Source organism: Equus caballus, chromosome 5 (assembly GCF_041296265.1).
Source record: "Equus caballus isolate H_3958 breed thoroughbred chromosome 5, TB-T2T, whole genome shotgun sequence".
Lineage (NCBI taxonomy): Eukaryota > Metazoa > Chordata > Mammalia > Perissodactyla > Equidae > Equus > Equus caballus.
Genome location: NC_091688.1, coordinates 71,676,116 through 71,690,111, shown reverse-complemented (window position 1 = coordinate 71,690,111; position 13,996 = coordinate 71,676,116). Strand labels below are relative to the sequence as shown.

At 41.5% G+C, this 13,996-nt stretch overlaps 1 long non-coding RNA gene across 1 annotated transcript in view; it reads right to left on the bottom strand.

The window, feature by feature from the left end:
* Positions 1-13,996, bottom strand: part of LOC111773576 (uncharacterized) — a 147,310-nt gene that overhangs the window by 79,853 nt on the left and 53,461 nt on the right. The window lies entirely within an intron of this gene.

The window sequence follows — 13,996 nt, the reverse complement described above, 5'->3', positions numbered from 1 at the left end:
CAATAAGAATAAATATGCTTGCCCACATTTGGGTAAAGGTCAGGAAGATCATATTTTTTTAAAGTGGGAAAATTCCCCCCATGGATTTGCAGCACTTATAGAATACCATATGTCTAAACATCAACAGAGTGCAAGGCCAAGGGGTCAATATCATAAACATGAAACAGCTGCCCAGGAAAGCAATTTCCAGATGACTACACCAAGTTGACAAGATTTGAACTTCTTTTCCTCCTGTCTTCACCATCTCATGAAGGGTCTGGATATGTATTCATTCAAGAATGTCTAAGTTTTTTCGCCAAAACCAAAATACACATGGAATAGTCTCAAGATCTTCCTAGAAACACATTGAGCTAACCCTAGCTGTAGCAGGGTATGTGACACCAGGGCCAAGAGAGCCATCCAATTGTTTAAAACACAGGGTCTCTCCCCAAAACCCCACTATTACCATAGTACCAGGCTCAGCCCAGCCTGGCTCAACCTCCATCCCTATTCCTAGCTTACCACTAAACACCCTTGCAGTCTAGCATCACATGGGAACTTTTTAGAAGTGCATTCTGATGCTCTACCTAGAACTACTGAATGAGAAACACTGGGAGCAAGACTCAGCAACCTCTTTCCAGCTGAGTCTCAATCACACTAATGTTTGAGAACCACCAGTCTTGCCTATATCCCTTCACCTTAACTGTCATTGGTAATAGGAGAGAAAAGCATGAGGAAATAACGAGAGTCTGATAAGATTAGAAAAAGTCTAAAACAGCTGCTGTAAGAAATTCAATGAGGACTAAATAGGAGTTTAAAAAGTGAAAAAAAAAAATGTCCTGTAATAACAAAGACTCAATTGAATTTAGTTAATCCAATCTGCAAAAATTTTGCATCTCATCTTACTACCCTTGGAGTTAAAAGAAATAAAGAATGTACGGGGTGGAGAAAACACAAGGCAGAGTATAGGCAAGTGTGGTGGTGGGTTTGTATTACGTCAATTTAACGAAATTTCCCAGAATTCCCTTCCCTACACAGGACCAGGTGAGTTTGGAGCACAAGAAACATTTGCTTGACATTTGGAAGGCAAACAAGAGAAGCAGTCATCTTGCTTTTGTGCTGGGAAGGTCAGTATCAGGTTCAAGGCACTGCTGCAGCTCCAGGACATTGTGCTTCTGTGCTGCTCCCCTGGTTGGCACAGGGCTGCGGCCACGGGCACAACTTCTCCAGCTCCTGCTGGATCTCTTGTTTCAGCTTCTGCAAATCCTGGGTCAGGTGCATGTTTAGCTCTGTGACAAAGGGTGCCAGCTTCTCATCACCCAAGTTAAAGGCTTAGAGTCGGGGAGAGACTGATTCAGTGCCAGTCTGTCTTCAGGACCATTTTGTGTTTTCCTGCCTTCTCAACAGCCCATCCGGCCAACTTCAGGCTCCATTACCAGACAAAGCCAAACAAGCCTCACATAAATTGTGCAGTCAGCTCCCACAATTGCATAAAGTCGAATCCTTAATATAAATCCCTTTATAGTATGTGTGTGTTGATTTTTATATACTAAGAGATATAGAGCTAGATACAAATGATATAGATATAGATGATATATAGATATAGACAATTATAGATATAGATGTAGATACAGATAATGATTCTCTGATCAAATCCCAACTGGTACAGATTTAAGTACCTGGAAATGGGATGCTACTGCAACAAAAATTTAAAACATGAGGGAGTGGCTTGAGATGAGGTGACAGGCAAAAATAGGGAGGACCTTGAGAAGAATGTTAGTGAGAGCCTAAAGAACTTCGAAGAGACTGCTAATGAAAGCTTGATGCGCTTCAAGGAGGTTTTCAATGAGAGTTTAAAAGAAGGTGAGTGAATGGATAAATAAACTGTTGTACATCCAGACAGCGGAATATTATTCCACACTAAAGAGAAATGAGCTATCAAATCACAAAAAGACATGGAGGAAACTTCAATGCATATTACTAAGTGAAAGAAGCCAATCTGAAAAGGCTACGTACTGTATGATTCCAAATATGTAACCTTCTGGAGAAGGCAAAACTATAAGACAATAAAAAGAAGAGTGGTTGCCAGAGGTTAGGGAGGAGGATGGGAGGAATAGGTGGAGCACACAGGATTTTTAGGGCAGTGAAACTACACTGCATAATACCATAACATATTAATACATATTTATCAAAACCCATAGACTATACAACACCAAGAGTGAACCCTAATGTAAACTATGAACTTTGGGTGATAAAGTGTCATTGTAGGTTCCAAGTATTCACACCTTGCGTGGTCCCCTTTTATAATGAATCAGGTCTGTCCCTGTGCAACCAGTACAATATGACAGAAATGACAGTGTGTGACTTCTAAGACTAGGTTATAGAAAGGATTTCAGCTTCTGTCTTGGTCTCTTGATTCATTTGCTCTAGGGGAAGCCAACTGTAATTCTGTGGGAGACCAGAATATGTCACTCCAAAATATGCCTATAGGAGACCAGAATATGTCACCCCAAAATATTCCTCTCTGGCGTAAGAATTATTTTGAGCTTATTATTTTGAGAAATTGCAGACACAGGAGAAGCTCTGAGAACAGAATATAAGTTAACCTTTTGTAAGGGAAATTTACATTTATAAGAGTGTCTCCCTATTTGTATCAGGAAGAGAAAGATGACCTTAAATAACCAGAGACTCTTACTAGAGAAGGCACTTAAATCTTCATAACAAACTTTACCCTTGTTTACAGTACTCCCCCCGCCCCACCTTCCCATAACTTGCCTCCCCCACACCTTTCTTTCCTTGCTTTGACTGAAGATGGGATTTAAGCCAAAATTTTGGGCACTTCTTTGAGTTACCGATCCCTGAATTTCTCCCATGTTTATATTAGCTATACATGTTAATAAACTTCTTTTTGTTTTTCTCTCGTTAATCTGTCTTTTGTTACAGGGGCCCCAGCCTAGAACCTAGAAGGGTAGAAGCAAAACAATTTTCCTCCCCTACAATAGCATGAGGAAACTCAAGCAACCCCAAGGACAGGTCCATGAGGACAGAAACTGAGGCCCCTGGCCAACATCTATATGAATAAACCACCTTGGAAATAGATTTCAAACCCTTGTTAAGCCTACAGATGATGGCAACCCCAGCTGACATCTGATTCAATATCATGAGATAGTCCTAAATTCTTGACCCACAACATGAGAGATAATAAATGATTCTTACAATTTTAAGCCACTAAGTTTTGGAGTGGTTTGTTACACAGCAATAGATAGTAAATATAGCAAAGTTGGAAAAGTAGGAGACCAGCAGGGGAAGGGACCCTAACATGATAGACAACAGATCTCTGATATGGCTAACAACACAGTCCAGGCTGCATAGGAAAGCAAATGACGCTTAGTAGAAAGATCAGGGCTTTCATAGAAAAGTTTAAAGCGAAATCTAAGCATTCTGAGATATTCTGGCATCCCTAATAAAGGTACTGACATGACACAAATTCCTGTGGTTAGAAAAATATGGTTGTGGTGACAGTCATACACTTGAAAAAAATTTCACAAGCAAATATTCTTAATAATTTACATGTGTCTGGTGTTTGCACAATTACCTTCACAAACCTTACCATGTGTAATTTTCACACTAACCCTGTGAGATAACTATCATTAATTCCTTTTTATGGATGAAGAAGCTGGGGCTTGAAAAAGTTTCCTAAGATCACAATTAGAAAATGGCAGAGGCAGGATTCAATGCACAGCTTTCCTTCCGTTGATCACAGTTGTCCGGTGGAGGATACAAAAGAAATGGTAAGCCCTGAAGTCCTATCGTCTCAGAATATAAAGCTTTGTTAAGGAGAAAAGATATAAATATACAGAGTAGGTAATTAATGACAACTAGCACTTTATTCTCACAGAAACAAAGGAACAACGTAGACAGTAAATGCAAGAGGAATTTACAGAAGGAAGAGACTCGTATGCACTAAAGAAAAACTTCATGAAGGGCACAGGGGTTTTAGTGGAGGAAGAGTAAAATTTGGATAGTGCAAGGGGAGGAGTTATTCCTTCCAAAGGCCACAGAATAAATCCTGAGCAAAGCTTCAAGTAGAGAAGCACAGCACACTTAGGAAACAGAAATGAGACAGCTTGTCCGACAGAAGATCCATGTTGGATCCCAAAAGAATGACTAGAGGTGAGAGATGTTGGAGGCTGGTGTGAAGAATTTGACCTTGATACCATAGGCGATGGGAATTCATTGGAGATTTCTGGACAAGGCATTGACCCATAGAAATGTATATCATAGAGATAAGACCCTCTTCCAGCTTCAAGAATAAATACAGTTATACCTCTTTTACCTTTCCCACTTGTTGCTAGAAACGGCATCTGCCCCAGCAGGAAGACTGGCCTCTCTCTCTTAAAAATGGTATCCCAACCTAATCCTAAATTGTCCAAGAATTCCAAGGGCTTCCACATTCAATATAGGGGTGATTCATTCTCCCGAATAGTAGGAGAAGGAAAGAATGGAAAGGCCCATCAGTCCGCTGGCACCACAGCTTGCTTCAGTGTCACAGAGTTTCTGTACAAACTAGGAGACAACTGTCCGCCTCTGAGGTGACACTCATACTGGATGAGATCACACTCATGGCCACAGTGCTTCCCCACACTTGCATCTCAAGTTTATTTTTCTTTAATTCTCACATGCTTTGCCATTGTCCTCAGAATACAACCTCATGCCAGGGCAGCTGGATCCAAAAGGGCATCTATCATGTGCTGTTCAGGATATTGGTCTTTGTATTGACCCCAGATCACTCGCCATCAGCCTTTCCCTTAAGGTGATGCTAATAGGACCTACTGCACCAGATTAGTCTGAGAATTAGGTGGGTCGATATATATAAACAATTTCCACCATCTGGTGTATAGAAGTTCTCACTACATGTTATCATCACTATTATTTTACATTTGAGAATGCCTACCAGGTGGTGGAAAACTTCTCAAAGAGACAGGGTAAGCATATTATTGTCTTCAAAATAATTTCTGGCTCTTAATAGTGCCTTAGATCTAAAATTTGGTCACTATCTCTTTCCCATAGGAAAGACTGAGCACTGTCAAGAGGCACATATTCGTGCTAGGTAGTTACTAGAAGAGAGAACGATGAGTCACAATTTCCAGTCCACACTAAGCTATACGTTATAAATAGGCCTTTTACAATAGAGTGAGCAAGTCAGGACAAGGCAACTTTAGTGAAGAAAAAGAAAAATAGAAATGGTTTTCAAAAGGAAAAAGTTTTAGCATTGCGGAATGAGGGATGGAATCACTTTATAAAGCATTTTACAATTAAAACGCTATATGTGTTTTCCATGCTGACAATTCAACATACAAATCCTTGTTCTTATCCTGTCTTCCAAACTTGGCTCAAATTCAGCACATTAGTGTACACCAAGAAAATTCTAAGAGTATCGCAGTATGCCAAGTACTTTTATCATGAAATAGACTAGGATAGGGCAAGATTCCTGAAAGAAATCTTGATGGGTGAGCATTCAGCTGACCTGTACACACTGCTTTGAAACAGGCCTACTTTTTTCTAAATTACCATCTCATAGCAGAGTAATGACCTCGACAAAGGGCACTTCCCGGGGATTAACCATTTGGAGGCGGGCAGGGTTTCAGGAGCTATCAGCTCCTTCTCCTCCTCCTCAGGAAATTCCAGGTCCTTTGACAGCTATTACTTAAGTGGATACTGTCAAAGTCACTTCATTTCTAATTAACCTCAACCCCCCACTTCTACCCATATGCTGAAACCATGGTTTAACTAACAAATAGTATTCCAAATTCTTCCCCATTTGCCTCCCAAATTCATTCTGCATCCCAAAGGCAGCAGTATTTAGTGTTGAGAAACCTTGATCAAAATCGTCACTTCTCTTTTATTAAGAATTTCTTTCCCTTCATTGGGGCTCTTTAGCGGCACATCCTGATTGTTTTCTTTGTACTATTTCACCAAGTTTCAGTAATAAAGCTGCCTTGGTTACGAAGAAAGCAATACTATAATCAAGTGTGACTGTAGGTGTCTGCCAGTCATACAGAAACAAAGAAGAAAGCTCTGGAAAATAACATGAAACTTAATGGGTTTGCTCTGCAGGTAGTTTGCCTATGTCCCTTAATCCCTTGCTGTGATAGCATGTCCTGCCTGTGCCTGGGAGCCAGCACCTGTTATCCCTCCCGCTCCCCCTGCGGCTCCTCTGGGTTCACTATGGATACACGTGTCTGAGGTTGTCTGTCCTCCCACACTCTGACTACAGTGACTGACCAGCTCCAAAGGAGGGATGACTGCCGAAGAACGGAAGGCCCCATGTTGCAGAGGGTGTTTTAAATTCCAGGTTTAAATCTGTGAACTATAAAGGAAGCGCTGGGGCCCGCACCTAATGAACAGCTGATCACGTTCTCGATGTCGTCATTGTGGTGTGTCATCTAAGTGACAGGATCGGAATAGCTAGACTCCCTGGAACCAGAGGGTCAGATCCAGGCAAAATTAGCTCGGCTTTTCATCAGGGTAATGACTGTAATCTTTTGCATTCCCCAGGGTGCTTTATAGTCAAGGATCTTAGGGAGAGTTTGCCAACAATTAATCTCAGCAGAGGCCTGTGGGTTTCAGGATGGACAATAACACTCTTAGAATAATTTACTTCTTTCTAGTTCATAGTATGCTCTCATAGAGAGCTGCCTGCATAACTGCGTCTATCAAAACATAATATTACCAGTAATATTACATCTTTTAATAAATGATCCTATTGAGGACTTGATCCATGCTGAGTCCAAAAGCAGAGAAGCACACAGCAGAGCTGGCTGTAAAGCAATTCCTTTGCCAAGAATGGGAAGCGCGCCCACATCTTGCCACCAAACTGCCCATCAGTCCCAGTTAGAGGCTTGAAATCTGAGCGCCTAGAAACTGGGTCTGAGACAGACCTGCATCCACGAAATGTGCTATAAGCAGACTACTATTTTAGGTCCAAATAACATTTCTGAGAATACAAAAAGAGAGAGAGAGATCAACAAAACAAAACGAATAATTTTACAAATGTGAAAATGGCACAGTTTTCTCAGGAAACTTTATAATCACTAGTTTTCATTTTGCCCAGAAAAGAGATTGAACCACAGAATCACAAGACTTTAGAGCAGGAAGGATCTTAGATATCATCTAGATGATTTCCTTATATTACAAGAAAAAAATGTAAACTTTTTTCCCCCAACAATCCCAGCCAGTTAAGAAATGGTTTCCTTTGCAGGGGAAGGAGTCAGGGCGAGTCAGGCATAAGGCACTTCCTGAGGAGGGCCAGGCTCTGTGGGATTCCCCACGACCAAACTGGACATGAGGACCAAGATGCTGAGAGGGGAAATAAGAACGCTGGAAGGACAGACAGAAGGAAACCAAAACCAGCATCGCTTCACTTCCCAGAAGCTAAGAGACTTTCCTTGAACCCACCCTGGAAGGTTGCAAACAAAAATGAGGATCCCAGGTCTAAAACAAATTTAACAAATTGTAATCCACTGTCAAATAAAATTGTCAAATGAATTTCTAGGGGGCCTTGAAGGTACTCCTATAAAATATGGCAATAAGCACATGCCTTCTGGCAAACACAGACCTTTGCGCTGTGTTCCCTCCTAGTAATGTGAAATAAGACACAAATGCATAGAGAGACTTAATGAAACTGGGAGGCAGGGCTCTACAAGATTCTCCATTTGAATTTAGGATAGTAAACAAGATAACCAAAAAGAAGTACTATTTGACAATTGAAGAGTGCCGTTTCCCAAACTCTCTGACAATGCTAGTCTCACACTGCTTCTAAAAATTCCTTTCCCAGTTGCCTCTATAGAAGTTTACGTTCTGCTCTATTCTTAGCTCTCAACTAGGTCTCCAGCAGTTGGAAGATTCCGGGGAGTCATCAACGCCAAATTCCAGGGCATAAAGCTAATACCACAGCTTCAAACTTCTCTTTTTAAAATAAATGCATGATTTTAGCTTTCAGTTATCAAAAGAATGCTGCTTTTAAATATAATGTAAGCTAAAACAAAGATTTTCTTACAGCAAACTCTTAAAATAATAACCATTTCAGTGAAGGCTTATGACAGGGGTGGCAATGGAGGTGACAAATATGAATATATATATCTTTTTTAAATGAGCATGAGATTTAATATATGATTCCAGTACCAAACTTCCAAAAATTTGATTGTTCACAGAGTAATTCGATCAACAAATTTAATAGGCAATACTGAACACACTTCTCAATTTTAGACTAATTCAGTGATCAAATATTTATTGAGCGCCTACTATGGGCCAGCACTAAGTGCTCGTGAACAAAACAGACAAAAATCCCAGACTTCATGGAGCTTACATTCTAGTGAGGAGAGACAGAAAACAAAAAATAAACATTAAAAAAATAGAGAAATTATGTAGTGTATTAGAAGGCGACAAGCACTATACAAAAATTGAACAGCGTGGGAAGATCAGGGCAGAGAGGTTACACAGTTTTAAGTAGGGTGGTCCTGGGTATACCTGATTGAGAGGGTGATGTTCTAGAAGGAGTGAAGGAGTTAATCATGTGGATATCTAGGGGAAGAGAATTCCAGGCAGAGGTCTGTGCAAAGGCCCTGAGGTGGACCACATTGCCTTGTGTGAGTAGGAGGGAAACAGTAATTGAAGATGGATTAGGTCAGAGACTAATAGAGACTCAGTTTGTGCGAGATTTTATATGCCATTATTAGCATTTTGATTTTTTTCACACTGAGAGTTTTGAGCAGAGGTGTGACATGATCTGACTTCTACTTTACAGGGATCAATCCTTGTTGAAGCAAATGGTAAAGAGCAAGGATGGAAGTGGGGAGATGAATTAGGGGGCGAGAGACAATAGTGGGCTTGACCTAGGATGCTAATAGTGGAGATGATGAGAATTGATCAGACAAAGCATACAGTTTAAAGGTAGGTCAAATGAGATTTTCTGACTGGTTGGATGTAGGGCATGAGAGAAAGAGAAGATCAGGGGTAACCAGGAATTTGGCTCTGAGTAATTAAAAGGGTGGTGTTGCCATCAACTGAGATGGAGACAAGTAGAGGAAGTATAGCAAGGGCAACGACCAGATGCTCCATCCTGTATATATTAAGTTTGAAATGTTGATTAGCTCTTCTGGGGGAGACTTCAAGAAGGCAGTAGATAGATGCAACTGTTTCAAAGAATTCGGCTGCAAAGGAAAGCCAAAAAATGGGGTGGCAACTGGCAGGGATGGTAGAGTCAGTAAAAGTTTAGTTTTCATTGTTTTAAGATAGGAAATACAGCAGTATATTTGTACATCAAAAATAATTTTCCAGGAAAGTGAAAAATTGATGAAGTAGGAGAGAGGGGGGAGAATTTGGGTAAGAAAGAGTGGGATCTACTCTTTCAGTAGGCAAGAAAGAGTGCGATCTAGCACACAGGCGGGAGGATTAGCTTTCCCTCTAAAGAGGAACAATAGAAACCAGTGCTGATGGTAGAGCTAATGGATGCAGATGCTGGTAGATGGGTAAATACGGTGAGAAATCTAGAGAATTTTCTGATGATGGAGGAGGTATTTGAGATTGGAGGAGAGATGTGAAAAAATTAGCTAGAAAAGTGGGAAAGTCAATAGACTAGGGAAATGTAATTTCCGGGCAGCATTAAGGATAAAGTATAAAGCATCAGAGGCCTACCTGAAGTAGGCAGTCATTCATTTTGCGTGGGACAAATCCATACGAATTATGCAATGAGACCAAGTTCTTTGTTTTTGTCTAATTTTGTTCTGATTCATTGGTGTGGTTGTGTAGTAGACAGAGAGATGGATTCAGTGCTTCCGCAAGGAAGATCACTGAGACCAAAATAGGCAAGAGTATCGAGAGTACGTGCAAGGGAGTGACTATATTGATTGCAAATGGAATTTAATCTTGGTCAAGAGGGAAAAGAGGACATTAAGAGGGTGACAGACAGTGAAAAGGTAGTACAATCAATGGATTGGAGATCTCAGCAGAATCAAATTGTTGTAATCATGACAGTTCTGGAAGGAGCGAGCTAGAAGATAGGAAGTGATAGTCATAGAGTGGGAAGAGATTATGGAGACGTTGCAATTATGAGTAATGACAAAATTTAGGATAATAATCCTTTTATTTACCCACAGAAAATTGCTATAGAGAAGAAAAATAGAATGTGGCCAGAAAAGCATGAGAAAGGATTAGACGCAGAACTGTTGACAAGATCACTGAAGCAGCAGAAGTGGCTGCTAACTTGCTTCTTTGGGAATTTTGTGGGTGTGGAGAAAACAGTGACAGGTGGCAGCCATTGTAAGAAAAGGGCATTGGAAAGACTTCATTTCTCAAAAAGAACTATCTGCAAGTATTTCACCAATTTGAAGTTTCTTTGAGGTATAACACTCCTCTTTCAGAAGGCACGTAGTACATCAGTCATCTGCAGCTGAGTATGAATTGTGACAACTAGACTGACTGTTGCAATGCTCTCCTATCTCTGAACTTAGATCTATGCATCAAGAAAACGCAAATTCTGGGTAGAAAATCAAAACGGTGGAATAAGAAACTTTGAGTGATGTTCATATGAGCTTATTCATAATAGCCAAAAAGCAGAAACAACCCAGTTGTCCATCATCTGATGAGTAGATCAAATGTGGTATATCCAAACAATGGAATCTCATTTGGGCGTAAAAAGATATGAAATTCAGATATATGCTACAACCTGGAGGAACCTTGAAAACATCATGCTAAATAAAAGAAGTCATAAACAAAAGGTCATATATTATATGATTCCATTTACATAAAATGTCCAGAACAGGCAAACTATAGAGACAGAAAGTAGATTAGCGGCTGCCTGGGGCTATGGGTACAGGGAGATAGGAGATGATGGTTAAGGGGTATGAGTTTCTTTTGGGGGTGATAAAAATGTTCTAAAATGTATTGTGGTGTTGAATGCACAGCTCTGTGCATATACTAAAAAGCCACTGAATTGTAGACTTTAAATGGGTGAATTGTATGGTATGCAAATTATATCTCAATAAAGCTGTTTTTAAAAAAGAAACTTTGAGTGAGTTTGGCTGGGCTTTGGAGAGTTGGAGAGCAGCATTAAAATAGACTATAGGAAAGAAGAATTTGGAAAACGTTCCAAGCAGCTTTATCTTTCTTGGAATCTGACCTAGAGCGCTGTGGATAAGTCACACACACGGAGTTTCTCTTCAACCAACTCCATCACCTTCCCAGGCTGGATTGCCCAAGGCTGCCGACGGCTCCCCAGGGGAAACACATGCTGACCAAACTACCCTAGGAGGGTTTTCAGAGCAGCGTTTCCAGTTCAGTCTGTAAATTCAAGCAGAAAGGATTGAAACCCTCCATCTGCTGCAGGTCATGTGTGTGTGACCTTGGGCAAGTCTCCTTGCTGCTCTGGGTCTCAATTCCCAATGGAAATAACAAAAGTACTTATCTTAGAGTATCGTTGTAAGAATTACATGAGATAAGAAAGGCATAGTGCTTATTGCAGTAGCTGGCACATAATTACTGCTTAATCATAATAATTATAAAACTTTGGGACCATAAAGAGAGGTGGCTAGAGACTCCAACACATTTTAAGATGTACTGGGGTACAACGGAGTGCGCTCCGCGTTTATGCCTTTCCAGGCCAGGCAAATTGGAAAGAAGAGACTGTGTTCAAGAGAAGTATATTTCCCCTTCCTTCTCTCTCCATTCAGTCCTTCCTCTCTGACAAATAGTCCTGTCTTTGGGTGAAATCTATCCTTGCTGTCAAGAAGAAACCGTGAGGTTGCAAGGGGCAGCTACACTGCCACCCAAACTCTCAGGCCCAACACAAAAGAACTGCTGTCGCCCCCTTTTGTGAAAGAATCAGGCGTGATGTCATCAATGGGCCTTCATAAGCCTATGGGAAAAATTCTCCCAAAATATATCTTATGAGTTTGACATTGAAAATTAAGCAAGAATTTACTGCCTGATGATTAAAACACTTTCTGAGCTTGCAGATCTCATGTTTTAGCAGGCAGACAGACACTCAAATACATTTGAAATTACAATGCATTAGGTGGTATCATAAAAGTAGGTCTACGGAGCCACGTGCGAGAGAACAATTAATTCTATCAATCCAGGAAGGCTTCAGAGAAGAGGTGTCCTTTCAGCAGGCCTTGAAAGGGTGAGAAGAAGTTCTAAAGCTGGGGTGGGGTGGGGGGCGGGGAAGAGGGACCGAGTAGCTTCCCAGGTGCATTTCATATCCAGGGAACAGTGAGCAAACTGGGGAGAGTGTGGGGAGCAGGTATGTCAGGACAGGCTGCAAAGGGCTTTGAGTGCCAGGCCAAGAGGTTTGAACTTTACTGTATAATTCAAGGAGGCAGAGAAGTGGTACGAGAAGATCTGTTTTAAAGGAGAATTGTGGAATCTAACGTTTTCAGAGAGATCTATCGTTTACAACAGCAACAGAAACATACAGCACCTAGGAATAAAGCTAATAAACGATTTTGTGACGAAGACTCCTGGCTGTCCTCCAACATCTATTTTTCTCCCTTCCCTGCTAATAGAATCACTAGCTGAGTACATGAGCACGCGGAATGAAGCCTGCCTTCCAGCCTCCCCGGGACAAATAGACAGTGGACAGAGGGGGCACCGCAGAGCTCTGGGGAAGAAGATATTCCAGACGTTCCGTGAGGACAATCCGTTACCCACCCCCTTCCTCCCAGCAAAGGCCAATCCCTCCCCCTGCACTCAGGATCCTACACTCATCTCAACAAACTCTCTTCTTCAGTTTTTCCTTCTTTCTCTTACAAAATCAGCTGCTCACCTTCCATCGGATCGTTGCCTCTAGCCCACAAATATCTTTAAATATCTGCAATCATTAAAAGCAAGAACTTTCTTCTCTCTATACCCACTTCCAGCCACTGCCCTATTTCTCTGCTTCCATAGATAGCTAAATTTCTCAAGTTTTAAATCCATGTTTATTCTACTTGCTCATTTTCCGTTCTTTCTTTATCCTATCCCAAACTGTCTTCTGAACTCATATGACACTAAAACTAAAGAAAGAGTCATTTTCCCTATTGCCAATTCTCTTTGCCACTTTTCTGTTTGCTTCTAATTTGATCCCTCAGAGTAGCATGGGTGGCAGTTGTCTCTCTTCCTCCCTCTGGTAACTCTTGTCTTGCACACTTTCCTGACTTTCCTCCGACATTTCTGGCTCCTTCTACTCAGTCTCCTTTGCCTGTCCCTCCGCCTGTACCTGACCTCTCAGTAGTGGATTTCCAAGGAGCTCAGTCGTGGACACTTTCTTCTTTCCCTACGTTCTCTCCCCCAAAATGATCTCATCTATTCCCATGGCTTTAAATACCATCTAGAAAAGCTGATGACTCAAAACTTGATTTCCCAGCCCAAACCTCCTCTCTGAGTTCCTGTCTAGCATGTCATAGTAGATCTGCCTACATCTGGACTTCTTAGGTATTTCACATTCACCAAATCTGAAACCACACTCTTCATTTACACACAAAACAAAAACGTAGCTGCTCCTCTCTGACTCATTCTTCTTCACCAAGAGTCGCTCAAGATAAAATCCTGGATGTCATCTGTGGTGGCTGTGGGTGCACCATTTAGAACTCCCTTCAAGAAAGCCTGTCTCAGAGGGCATGGCTGACCGACAGTCTCCAGGTGCACGCCCTCAGACCCTTCTCAGTGTTCACTCTGAGGCAGTGCTTCTCCTCGGCTGCTCCCGGGAGGGCTAAATGCAGTAGGAGAACTCGAGCCAGGCTGTTCCAGTGCGGGACTCCTCTATTGGGCAACGTTGGCCCGGGAACTCCCCACGAGCCTACCCAAGACTTCTCAAAACTGCACTGAGGTCTGAAGCTCTTCCTACATAATCTCCTTCCTTGCCCCTCTCCTTTCACAGATGGCAGACTTGCATCACAGTCTGAGGTCTCCCCGCCTACCCATTCTTCTTCCCCATAAGTATCTATGAATGAATGAATCATAAATGAACCAGACAATTAAC